This window comes from Nerophis ophidion, linkage group LG21, assembly GCF_033978795.1.
Source record: "Nerophis ophidion isolate RoL-2023_Sa linkage group LG21, RoL_Noph_v1.0, whole genome shotgun sequence".
NCBI classification, from domain to species: Eukaryota; Metazoa; Chordata; class Actinopteri; order Syngnathiformes; family Syngnathidae; genus Nerophis; species Nerophis ophidion.
The window spans coordinates 11,100,136-11,111,906 of record NC_084631.1 but is presented as its reverse complement, the minus strand read 5'-3'; the positions used below and the strand labels follow the sequence as shown (position 1 = coordinate 11,111,906).

The window sequence follows — 11,771 nt, the reverse complement described above, 5'->3', positions numbered from 1 at the left end:
AGAGAACAGGTGTGCAGGAACCGGGAGTAACAGCTGAAACTAATAAGTTACCATGGTGATGGACTAAACGGGAAATAAACGGATCAGACGGAGAATGAGAACAAAGACGGAAAAATAAACAATATTTGAAGATCCGAGACACGGATCGCAACACTTTAATTGTTGAATGCGATCATGGACAGCATTGATTTATACGACTCAATGCAAACAACCTTCCCTAGTCATAGTGCAAAATAGAAAAAAAATCCAACTAATACAAAATGTCAACACACACGATCACACATGACACAACCCGCTAACCAATTTCTGTGGATATTGTAAAAAAAAAAAATGCCCACACATCATAAAACATTCTAAATGACACCAATTTAAATCCCCTGCAATGCATGATGGGAAAAATGCAAAACACTCTCTGCACACTTATCCATGTTTGGCACATTTTAGCTGCTTGATATTTCTGACTGATTACAACACTTTAAAAGAGGTCGTCAAGGAAGTAAACAAGGTAGGAGTCAAACTTTCACATACTCTTATTATCCAATTATATCAGTTAATATTAATATGTAGACATACATGCATACATACATACATACATACATAATTACATGCATACATACATACATACATGCATACATACATACATACATACATACATACATACATACACAGTACATACATACATACATACATACATACATACATACATACATACATACATACATACATGCATGCATGCATGCATACATACATACATGCATGCATGCATACATACATACATACATACATACATACATGCATACATACATACATACATACATACATACACAGTACATACATACATACATGCATGCATACATACATACATACATACATGCATACATACATACATACATACATACATACATACACAGTACATACAGTACATACATACATGCATACATACATACATACATACATACATACATACATACATACATGCATGCATACATGCATGCATACATGCATACATACATACATACATACATACATACATACATACATACATACATACATACATACATACATACATACATACATACATACATACATACATACACAGTACATACATACATACATGCATACATACATACATACATACACAGTACATACATACATACATGCATACATACATACATACATACATACATACATACATACATACATACATACATACATACATACATACATACATACATACATACATACATACATACATACATACATACATACATACATACATACATACATACATGTATACATACATACACAGTACAGGCCAAAAGTTTGGACACCCTTTCTCCTCATTCAATGTGTTTTCTTTATTTCCATGACTATTTACATTGTAGATTGTCATTGAAGACATCAAAACTATGAATGAACACATGTGGAGTTACTTAACAAAAACAGGTGAAATAACTGAAAACATGTTTTGTATTCTAGTTTCTTCAAAATAGCCACCCTTTGCTCTGATTACTGCTTCGCACACTCTTGGCATTCTCTCAACGAGCTTCAAGCACACCTGTGAAGTAAAAACCATTTCAGGTGAGTACCTCTTGAAGACTATAGCTATTTCATAGATTACACATGCAATCTAAAAAATACCGTGTACTATTAGCGGTACTGCGAGTCTCATGTACTATATGGAGCGTCACCAGGGAGACACTCATTTACGGTGCCAGCATGGTGTGATGGGTAGAGCAGGTTCGCTCCCCACCTCTTGCCATCCAAATCACTGCCGTTGTGTCCTTGGGCAGGACACTTCACCCCTTGCCCTCACACTGGTGAATAAATAATAGTTAGTGGCCATCGGCGCAAACTTTTGCTTCCACTTCCACGCTTCTGTCAGTCTATCCGAGGGCAGCTGTGGCCACAAATGTAGCTTACCACCACATTGGTGTGAATGTGGAGTGAATGAATGATGGTTTCCCACTTCTTTGTGAAGCATGTCTAGAAAAACGCTATATAAATTATTATTATTATTATTATCGTTGTTGTTGTTATTATTATCATTTACTGCATATTCATGTTATCATGTTCCTAGCTGCATACTTAAAAATGTTCTTTCATATAAGAAATGTTTTATTGCATAGCTCGGTTGGTAGAGTGGCTGTGCCAGCAACTTGAGGGTTGCAGGTTCGATTCCCGCTTCCGCCATCCTAGTCACTGCTGTTGTGTCCTTGGGCAAGACATTTTACCCACCTGCTCTCAGCGCCACCCACACTGGTTTAAATGTAAATTAGATATTGGGTTTCATTATGTAAAGCGCTTTGAGTCACTAGAGAAAAGCGCTATATAAATATAAGTCACTATTATTATATATTCTAAGTGGGGGGAAAAACGAACGTCATTAAAAAAAAAATGTAATTACTCCAAAACGCATTAAATTTGGTTTCATCAGCCACTTACGTCATCCAGCAGCTATAAAATTATAAAAGGAAATTGCTGAATAGACAAAATGCCAAATATTTTTACTATTTTATTTCTGACCTGCATAACTGTCAGCTTGCGCGTCCTTCTGACACATCCTAAGTAAAACGCTAAATAGTGCTCACAAAACGGCGATGAGTGTTGATAAATCACGTTAAATTAGCATTTTCTCCTCCCAGTATCGTGGCCGTTTTGATGATCAGCATATACTCAGCATATTATTGAAGACAGAGACGCAAAATGGATTATTCTGCTCACTTAACAGATAAAATCCACTTTGCACACGTTTTGCGTGTGCTATCAGGTTTACACGTGTTTTAGTGCAGACACACCTTTAGTAGATCAGGCCCTTGGTTGGATATTTTGGACTTTTCCTCTGAGATCACAGCAATTAGAGTGTCACCATGTGGCCCAGATATCAACCATTCATACATGCGACTCAAAATTAAACCGACATGAACTTTTATCAGCATGGACTCAAATTAATTATTTGACAGCAAACATTCACACTGCGAGTAAAAGTGCAAACACAACAGCACATATAACGCTTTTGACAAATCTCAGCGCAATCAATAAACAAAATTTGATGAGTGCTGTTATTTCCCCTTGCTCAAAAACACATATCTGCCCCGTAATAATTACATTTTTGTAATTTTTATAAATTTCATTTATCACATACAACAATGTAATAGATGTCATATAACACATACAACAAAGTAATAGATGTCATATATCACATACAACAATGTAATAGATGTCATATATCACATACAACAACGTAATAGATGTCATATATCACATACAACAATGTAATAGATGTCATATATCACATACAATGTAATAGATGTCATATATCACATACAACAACGTAGTAGATGTCATATATCACATACAACAACATAATAGATGTCATATATCACATACAACAATGTAATAGATGTCATATATCACATACAACAATGTAATAGATGTCATATATCACATACAACAACGTAGTAGATGTCATATAACACATAAAACAATGTAATAGATGTCATATAACACATACAACAAAGTAATAGATGTCATATATCACATACAACAATGTAATAGATGTCATATATCACATACAACAACGTAGTAGATGTCATATAACACATAAAACAATGTAATAGATGGGAGAGTGGCTGAGCAAAACCCGAGGGTCACTGGTTCAAATCCCACCTAGAACCAACCTCGTCACGTCCGTTGTGTCCTGAGCAAGACACTTCACCCTTGCTCCTGATGGGTGCTGGTTGGCGCCTTGCATGGCAGCTCCCTCCATCAGTGTGTGAATGTGTGTGTGAATGGGTAAATGTGGAAGTAGTGTCAAAGCGCTTTGAGTACCTTGAAGGTAGAAAAGCGCTATACAAGTACAACCCATTTATTTATTTATATATTACATACAACAATATAATAGGTGTCACGCCCGTGGACTATGTTGTGTTTTTGTTATGTTTGGTCATGTTATGTTTTGCTTTTTTGGACATTCAGTTCTGGCGTTTTGCACTTCCTGGTTTGTTTGGTTTCCATAGTTACTCATTAGTTTCCACTTGGTCTCCAAGTCACGCCCCTGTTCTCAGCCTCACACCTCTTAGTAATCATCATCATAGTCATTATGTAAACCATTCTGTTTCTGTCCTCGTCCTGGCAACTTTACCTACCGACCTACCCTCATGACCACGCACATACCTGTCCCTCATCTACCTTCATGCCTTGCCAGGCTGTTTGTTAAGTTACTCATTAGTTTCCACTTGGTCTCCAAGTCACGCCCCTGTTCTCAGCCTCACACCTCTTAGTAATCATCATCATAGTCATTATGTAAACCATTCTGTTTCTGTCCTCGTCCTGGCAACTTTACCTACCGACCTACCCTCATGACCACGCACATACCTGTCCCTCATCTACCTTCATGCCTTGCCAGGCTGTTTGTTAAGTTACTCATTAGTTTCCACTTGGTCTCCAAGTCACGCCCCTGTTCTCAGCCTCACACCTCTTAGTAATCATCATCATAGTCATTATGTAAACCATTCTGTTTCTGTCCTCGTCCTGGCAACTTTACCTACCGACCTACCCTCATGACCACGCACATACCTGTCCCTCATCTACCTTCATGCCTTGCCAGGCTGTTTGTTATTCAGTCTATACCACGTAAGTTTTTGGTTTGTTTTGTGCCACAGTTAGTATATTTTGTTCCTTTGTATATCGTCATGCCATTGTGCTGTTTGTTTTTTCATTATAGTCTAGTTTATTCTCTGCCACTGTGCGCGCCTTTTGTTTTTCTGTTTTGAATTATAGTGTTAAATAAATTAAACCTGTACTTACATTCACGTCTGGCTCGTGCCAATCATGCTCTGCGTAGAAGAAGCAAAACAAATCCAAGTACAAGTCTTGACAATAGGTGTCATATTTTACATAAAACAACATATTAGATGTCATATATCACATACAACAACATATTAGATGTCATACATGACGTACAACAACGTCATAGATGTTATATATCACATACAACAACATAATAGGTGTCATATATCACATACAACAAAATAATAGGTGTCATATATCACATACAACAATGTAATAGATGTCATATATCACATACAACAATGTAATAGATGTCATATATCACATACAAAAATGTGGTTAATGTCATATATCACATACTACAATGTAGTAAATGTTATATATCATATACAACATTGTAATAGATGTCATATATAACATACAACAACGTAATTGAGCTCATATATCACATACAACAAAGTAATAGGTGTCATATATCACATTACAGCAACGTAATGGATGTCATATAATACATACAACAATGTAATAGATGTCATATATCACATACAAATATGTAGTAAATGTCATATATCACATACAAAATCGTAATAGATGTCATGTGGAGGGGGTCCGGTCCGATGACCATGGATGAAGTACTGGCTGTCCAGAGTCGAGACCCAGGATGGACCGCTCGTCGGGACCCAGGATGGACCGCTCGCCTGTATCGGTTGGGGACGTCTCTACGCTGCTGATCCGCCTCCGCTTGAGATGGTTTCCTGTGGACGGGACTCTCGCTGCTGTCTTAGATCCGCTTGAACTGAACTCTCGCGGCTGTGTTGGAGCCACTATGGATTGAACTTTCACAGTATCATGTTAGACCCGCTCGACATCCATTGCTTTCGGTCCCCTAGAGAGGGGGGGTTGCCCACATCTGAGGTCCTCTCCAAGGTCAGCATTGTCACTGGCGTCCCACTGGATGTGAATTCTCTCTGCCCACTGGGTGTGAGTTTTCCTTGCCCTTTTGTGGGTTCTTCCGAGGATGTTGTAGTCGTAATGATTTGTGCAGTCCTTTGAGACATTTGTGATTTGGGGCTATATAAATAAACATTGATTGATTGATTGAACAGTCTCTTGTCTTGCGGAGCTGTCGCTTCTGTTCGGCTTTATGGATCCGTTTTTCCTCAAAGTCTGCTACACCATGCCAGACTGCAGAGCGCCAGTTTGGACGGTGTTGGGCAACGGCTTCCCAGGTCTCTGGGTCCAGACCACAGCCCTTGAGACTGGTTTTTAGGGTGTCCTTAAAGCGTTTCCGCTGTCCGCCGCGTGAGCGCTTTCCATGGTGCAGTTCACCGTAAAGAAGCATTTTTGGTAGGCGTTCGTTTGACATACGGCAGACATGGCCAGCCCATCTCAGCTGGGAACGCTTGAGGATGGCACAGATGCTCTCCATCTCAGCCCTGTGGAGGACCTCAGTGTCTGGGATCTTGTCCTGCCAACTGATATTGAGCAGCTTCCTGAGGGATCTCATGTGGAAGGCGTTAAGTTTTTTAGCATGCCGGCTGTATACAGTCCAGGTCTCACAGGCATACAGCAGGGCGGGTAGGACAACAGCACGGTAGACCTTTAGTTTGGTCCGTAGGCTTAGCCCTCTGCGCTCCCAGACAGAACTGCGGAGTCGGCCGAATGCAGCACTTCCATGCGCTATCCTATGCGTGACTTCCTCGTCGATGTTGCCCATGCGTGACAAGGTGCTACCCAGTTAGACATGTTAGATGTCATATATCACATACAACAATGTAATAGATGTCATATATCACATAAACCAATGTAGTAGATGTCATATATAACATACAACATTGTAATAGATGTCATATATCACATACAACATTGTAATAGATGTCATATATCACATACAACATCGTAATAGATGTCATATATCACATAAAACATTGTAATAGATGTCATATATCACATACAACAATGTAGTAGATGTCATATATCACATACAACAATGTAATAGATGTCATATTTCACATACAACAATGTAAAATACGTCATATATCACATACAACAATGTAATAGATGTCATATATCACATACAACAATGTAATAGATGTCATATATCACATACAATAAAGTAGTAGATTGCATATATTCCAGATTTCGTTCCTTCTTCCGCCATCCTTGGGAGGGAAACTTTAGCCACATGCTCGCTGTGCCACCCACGCTGTTTTAAATGTAGCTTGAAGATGTAGATCAGGGGCGCTCACACTTTTTCTGCAGGCGAGCTACTTTTCAATTGACCAAGTCGAGGAGATCTACCTCATTCCTATTTATAATTTATATTTATTTATTTATGAAAGAGACATTTTTGTTAACAAGTTAATGGTGTTTAATGATAATACAAGTATGTTTAACACACATAGATTCCTTTCTTTCATGAAGACAAGAATATAAGTTGGTGTATTACCTGATTCTGATGACTTGCATTGATTGGAATTAGACAGTGGTGCTGATAACGTCCGCATTTTCAAATAGAGGGAAAAAAAAAGTCCTCCTTTCTGTCCAATACCACATGAAAGCGGTTGGATTTGGCATCTCATTTGTCCAACTTGCATACTCGTTTTTACACACTTTGTTATGAGAGTAGCATATGTGTGTGGCCCTTTAATGTCTGGCAGCAGGTGAGTGACGTCAGTGAGTGTGCGGGTGGGCAAGCAAGTGAGAAAGCGGTCGCTGAGGGCGGGGGAGAAATACATTGGCATCAAACTCCGTAGCTTGCTAGCTTGTGCACGCTAGCTTTCTGAGACTCTTATATATACCGTCGATCATAATATTTTATTAGAACGTATCAAAACACGAATTGGTATGTCAGACTTAGCCCTGTCTTGGTTTAACTCTTATCTTACTGATAGGATGCAGTGTGTCTCCCATAACAATGTGACCTCGGACTACGTTAAGGTAACGTGTGGAGTTCCCCAGGGTTCGGTCCTTGGCCCTGCACTCTTCAGCATCTACATGCTGCCGCTAGGTGACATCATACGCAAATACGGTATTAGCTTTCACTGTTATGCTGATGACACCCAACTCTACATGCCCCTAAAGCTGACCAACACGCCGGATTGTAGTCAGCTGGAGGCGTGTCTTAATGAAATTAAACAATGGATGTCCGCTAACTTTTTGCAACTCAACGCCAAAAAAACGGAAATGCTGATTATCGGTCCTGCTAGACACCGAACTCTATTTAATAATACAACTCTAACATTTGACAACCAAACAATTAAACAAGGCGACACGGTAAAGAATCTGGGTATTATCTTCGACCCAACTCTCTCCTTTGAGGCACACATTAAAAGCGTTACTAAAACGGCCTTCTTTCATCTCCGTAACATTGCTAAAATTCGCTCCATTCTGTCCACTAAAGACGCTGAGATCATTATCCATGCGTTTGTTACGTCTCGCCTCGACTACTGTAACGTATTATTTTCGGGTCTCCCCATGTCTAGCATTAAAAGATTACAGTTGGTACAAAATGCGGCTGCTAGACTTTTGACAAGAACAAGAACGTTTGATCACATTACGCCTGTACTGGCTCACCTGCACTGGCTTCCTGTGCACTTAAGATGTGACTTTAAGGTTTTACTACTTACGTATAAAATACTACACGGTCTAGCTCCATCTTATCTTGCCGATTGTATTGTACCATATGTCCCGGCAAGAAATCTGCGTTCAAAGGACTCCGGCTTATTAGTGATTCCCAAAGCCCAAAAAAAGTCTGCGGGCTATAGAGCATTTTCCGTTCGGGCTCCAGTACTCTGGAATGCCCTCCCGGTAACAGTTCGCGATGCCACCTCAGTAGAAGCATTTAAGTCTCACCTTAAAACTCATTTGTATAGTCTAGCCTTTAAATAGACTCCCTTTTTATACCAGTTGATCTGCCGTTTCTTTTCTTTTTCTTCTATGTCCCACTCTCCCGTGTGGAGGGGGTCCGGTCCGATCCGGTGGCCATGTACTGCTCGCCTGTGTATCGGCTGGGGACATCTCTGCGCTGCTGGTCCGCCTACGCTTGGGATGGTTTCCTGCTGGCTCCGCTGTGAACGGGACTCTCGCTGCTGTGTCTTGGATCCTCTTTGGACTGGACTCTCGCGACTGTGTTGTATCCATTGTGGATTGAACTTTCACAGTATCATGTTAGACCCGCTCGACATCCATTGCTTTCCTCCTCTCTAAGGTTCTCATAGTCATTATTGTCACCGACGTCCCACTGGGTCATTATTGTCACCGATGTCCCACTGGGTGTGAGTTTTCCTTGCCCTTATGTGGGCCTACCGAGGATGTCGTGGTGGTTTGTGCAGCCCTTTGAGACACTAGTGATTTAGGGCTATATAAGTAAACATTGATTGATTGATTGATTGATTTTGTTAGCACAGGCAGGATGAAACAGGTCTTTTATGGTGAAGACAGGAACTGTGCAGTCGGTCTTTAGAGTTTTGACAGTAGGTACGGAGTCTCTAGAAATAAAATGTGTTTCTCTGCGTCCGCCCTGTTAGTGATTTTTTTCTTAAATATGAGCTCGCAGCATTCAGCGTCATCTCACAAGATCCTCGGGTGCCGAGAATGTCAAACAACTGACGAAAGTGAAGTCTTGGTATGATTGATGATTGCTCATTTTTATGTCTATTTTTTAATGCCTGGCTTGAGATCGACTGACACACCCTCCGAGATCGACCAGTCGATCGCGATCGACGTAATGCCCACCCCTGATGTAGATTATGGCTTTCACGATGTAAAGCATTATATTAGTATAATTCACTCACTTCACTGAAGAGAAACAAAGTGATCCGATTTGACCGATAGATATTAAGAGCAATTATATTTTCATTTATTACAGTGTTGACATGTTTTACAGTAAATTGTTGTTAAAATGAAGTACAACTAATGTGTTTTTTTGTATATTCCAGAGAGTCTAGTACAGGGGTGGGCATTACGTCGATCTCGGAGGGTGTGTCAGTCGATCACAAGCCAGGCATTAAAAAATAGACATAAAAATGAGCAATCATCAATCATACCAAGACTTCACTTTCGTCAGTTGTTTGACATTCTCGGCACTTGGGGATCTTGTGAGATGACGCTGGCTGCTGCAAGCTCATATTTAAGAAAACAATCACTGATAAGACGGAGAGAAACACTTTTTATTTCAACAGACTCTTGGGCCGTACCTGCTGTCAAAACTCTAAAGACCGACTGCATTGTTCCTGTCTTCACCATAAAAGACCTGCTTCATCCTGCCTGTGCTAACAAAATAAGTGTCTCAGAAAGCTAGCGAGCTACGGCGTTTGAAGCCAATGTATTTCTCCCCCGCCCTCAGCGACCGCTCCCTCTCCTCGCTCGCCAACACACTCACTGACGTCACTCACCTGCTGTCAACACATTAAAGGGCCACACACACGTATGCTACTCTCATAACAAAGTGTTTAAAAACAAATATGCAAGTTGGACAAATGAGATGCCAAATCCAACCACTTTCATGTGGTATTGGACAGAAAAGAGGACTTTTTTTTCCCTCCATTTGAAAATGCGGACGTTATCAGCACCACTGTCTGATTCCAATCACTGCAAGTCTGTCAGGGGTATTTGTTGATGAACCCCAAGATGCAGAGATGGAGGCAGGCATTAGATCTGAAGACATGATTTAATATAAATAATAGAAAAAGAACAAAGAAAAAGCACGCACGTGGGCGGAATAACAAACTAAGGGAGATAGCACTGGGAGCTAGAAAACAAAAATGAACTTTAGCATGGAAGCTAGAGGATAACAAACAGAAAAACTGGAACCGCTTACCGCTACGACGACCAGGACAAAATGTACCATGACAGGTTGTATCTGTAACAAAACGACAGGCAGCACGACAAGAGTGATATGTGACAACGACAATACAAGTCCGAATGACAATACAATGATCCAGCAACTGACACAAGACAAAGGAGGTACAAATAGGGGCCGGCTGATTGGCAACAGGTGTGGCCAGATGCCAATAAGCCGCAGCTGAGGGGGAACACAGCACTCAGGGAACAAGACAGGAAGCTGACAAAACAAGAGCACTAGACAGGAACTAAGGACAGGAAATACTAAACACACTTGAGGAGGAACACACTACTCTGGGAACAAGACAGGAAGCTGACAAATTAAGAGCACTTGACAGGAACTAAAAGACAGGAAATACTAAACACAGGAAACAGACTAATGCAGAGGAAAAAACTAAAACAGGGGCAAGCCTGACAAAGTCATCAGAATCAAATACACCAACTTATATTCTTGTCTTCATGAAAGAAATTAATCTATATGTGGTAAACATGCTTGTATTATCATTAAACACCATTAACTTGTTAAAAAAATGTCTCTTTAATAAATAAATAAAAATTAAAAATATGAATGAGGTAGATCTCCTCGACTTGGTCTATTGAAAAGTAGCCCGCCAGCATTTTGAAAAAATGTGAGCACCCCTGGTCTAGTGCTTTTTGCCAGGGTTGTGTGTATTGCAAATAAAACAAAATCAAATAAAGTCAGGGCTGACAAAACAGGCCTCAGGTTGTGGAAGACATCAAACACACTGATGTTTGTTTTGCAGGGTCAAAAGTAAACACGGCACATTGAGAGGCCTTGATAGCCTTCAAAAACATTAAAAAGGCACACAGTCGATAGGATGACATGCGTAGTGTCACTTTGTGTGTGTATGGGGGGAGAGGGGAGGGGGTTCTTGTATTTCTACCCTTCTTGAGACACCCACAAGGAAAAAATACCTTTCATATGAGGACAGGTGAACAAGTTAGGACATAAATCATGGTCCAAATACAGAAAACCTTTGCATCTAAATAGAGAGCCAAATACTAAAATCCGTGAACATTGCTCCAAAGTCAGGATTTTTTTGTTGATTTCATGTGCATACAAAAGTAAACATTGACAGGTGCAAAGGCAGCAATATATGATAAAACCAGACGGC

The 11,771-nt window shown here is 40.2% G+C and overlaps 1 protein-coding gene across 3 annotated transcripts in view; it reads left to right on the top strand.

Annotated features, from left to right (window-relative positions):
* Positions 1 to 11,771, top strand: part of gramd1a (GRAM domain containing 1A) — a 121,501-nt gene that overhangs the window by 9,333 nt on the left and 100,397 nt on the right. The window contains exon 1 of one of the 3 annotated variants that reach the window (XM_061881910.1): positions 1,480 to 1,581. The exons of 1 other annotated variant lie outside the window; for it this stretch is intronic. The gene's annotated coding sequence lies outside the window, so the exon portion shown is untranslated. Of the gene's footprint in view, positions 1 to 1,479; positions 1,582 to 11,771 lie in introns of those variants that run through there. One more of the 3 variants, XM_061881912.1, reaches the window with a different exon arrangement.